Here is a 2,259-nt window from a genome sequence, read left to right as displayed (position 1 = left end):
CCCAGGTGGTGCCTGTAAGGGCTTTCAATGGTCGAAGTCTGCTTGACAGTTTTAGCTCAAGGTTTTGGATGTGGAAGTTGGAGGATAGAGTACGATCAAGTGTGACCCCAAGTAAGGTGGGGTTGGAGTTGAAGGTGATGGGGGAGCCTTTGAGTGAGAGTGCTGGTTTTCGCTTGGCCTCGTGAGTGCTGGTGGTGAAGAGGGTGCACTCTGTTTTCTCTGTACTGATCTCCATCTTATTTTGCTTTGCCCACTGCTCAAGTAAGTTTATGGCTGCTTGGACCCTGTTTTCAGCCTGATTTATTGTCTTCGTTGGTGGCGTATATTGTATAGTCATCAGCATAGAGTCCCTTCTTCACGGCTTCAGGCAGGCCTGCTTCAATATCATCAATGAAGACAAGGAACAGTGTGGGGGAACAGGACGCTGCCCTGGGAGACTCCCTGCTCGAAACGGCGAAGCCTGCTTGTTGCGTTGCCTTGCTCAACGCAGGCGTATCTGTCTCTGAGGAACGAACCTATCCTTTGGGTGATGCGGCTGGGAGTAGATTTCTCAATCATCTTCTCCATTAACCTCGTGCACCATACCTTGTCGAAGGCACGCGAGAAGTCCATGAGGGCTAGCACAGTTCGTTTCATTTTGGGACGAGCCTGGAATCCATCGGAGATATGTTGTGTTAGGCACAGGACTTGGTCTTCAGTAGATCGTAACTTGCGGAAGCTTGATTGGTTGTTGATCAGCAAGTTGTTGCTCTCCAGAAAGTACATCAGGCGGTTCTTGACGAGGGTCTCCATCAGCTTAGCAAGGCAGCTAGTGAGACTGATGGGGCGGTAGGACCCAATCTTTCCTGCGGGCTTATTCTTCTTGGGTATCCTTCTTGGGTATCGGTATGATTTTGGCACGTCGCCAGCTGTTTGGGACAATGGCCATTTCCCATAATAGGTTGAAAAGACGGAGCAAGACAGAGGTTGCGATGGGTCTGAGGTGTTTGATCATCTCATTGGTTACACCATCAAGCCCAGGAGATTTGCCATTTTTCAGCTTTCCTATACAAACTGTCAGTTCAGCCATGGTGAGGAGAGAATCATAGCCTGTGTTCTGGTCAATAGGGAGGAGTTTAAGCTTTTTATTAAGCTGGTAGTGCCTGTATTTGTCTGCCTTGTCGAGTTTTAGGCGGCTGACTGAGGCGTATTTACGGCAAAAGGCTTCAGCCTTGCTTCTATCTCCTTTTAGGGTTTTATTGTTTCACTGTGAGTGCACTGCCGGTGGAGGGGGTTTTCTTGCCTGAAATGGCATTTATGACCCGGAAGACTTATTGAGGGTCAATCGAGAGGGACATCTCTGAGGTAAAGTTGCACCAACAGTCGCGCTTCATCTCATTTAGGCGGGATGCGGTTCTTTTAGACGCCTCCTGGCAGTTTTCAATGTCTTCTCATGTTTTGGTTGCCATGGTTTTTTTCCTTAATTGCACTTTTTCTTATATCAGTTTGTCCGCTTCTTCATTCCAGAAGGGTTTAGGAAGTTTACGAGCGCCCTTAGGGATACTTTGTTCGGCTGCTTTTAAAATGGCCTCAGTAAGGCACGTGTTTAATTTTGCGGCTTCCGCCATGTTAGGCATGTCATTTGCCGAAGTCTCTGTTTCCATGAGGGCATTGAACAACGACCAGTCAGCCTTCTTGAAGGACCATTCGGCTTTGCTCCTACAGGTGGGGGCAGAGTGTCTACAGAGTTTGATTTCGATGGCTTTGTGGTCAGAGACCAGGGTGTCACTGGTTTGCCAAGAAACATAAGCTACCTGTAAAACATGACAGAAGGAAATATCAGGGACTGATTTGAGCATACTGCTCGGGTCGATTCTTGTTCCGCAGCCGTCATTGAGGGCAATCATATCATTGTCGAGGGCCCAATCATCAATTTCTGTTCCGGTGGCACACTGGTCGATGTAAGGGTCCCACAAAGGGTGATGGCAGCTGAAATCGCCTACGATGATGGTGTTTGCATCAGTCTTGAGTACGTGGGGAATGAAGTTACCTTTGTGGCGTGGCGGGATGTACAGGTTGACGACTTTAAGGGTTTTGCCGGGCAAGTAAAAGAGTGTGCCTACGAACTCCGTTGTGGAGTCGGGGTTGCCAACTACTCCATCATGGAATCGTTATAGGTAATACCATCTTTAATCAATGTCGCGACCCCGCCTCCATTGTTTCCGTCATCTCTGTCACTTCGTTCAATAGAGTAACCAGGTACACAAATATCTATATTTG

General features: G+C 48.1%; 1 protein-coding gene across 2 annotated transcripts in view; it reads right to left on the bottom strand.

Annotated features, from left to right (window-relative positions):
* Positions 1-2,259, bottom strand: part of LOC101856464 (GRB10-interacting GYF protein 2) — a 60,332-nt gene that overhangs the window by 12,691 nt on the left and 45,382 nt on the right. The window lies entirely within an intron of this gene.

This window comes from Aplysia californica, unplaced genomic scaffold, assembly GCF_000002075.1.
Source record: "Aplysia californica isolate F4 #8 unplaced genomic scaffold, AplCal3.0 scaffold00666, whole genome shotgun sequence".
NCBI lineage: Eukaryota > Metazoa > Mollusca > Gastropoda > Aplysiida > Aplysiidae > Aplysia > Aplysia californica.
The sequence above is the reverse complement of the archived record's forward strand: the minus strand, read 5'-3'. Positions and strand labels throughout refer to the sequence as shown.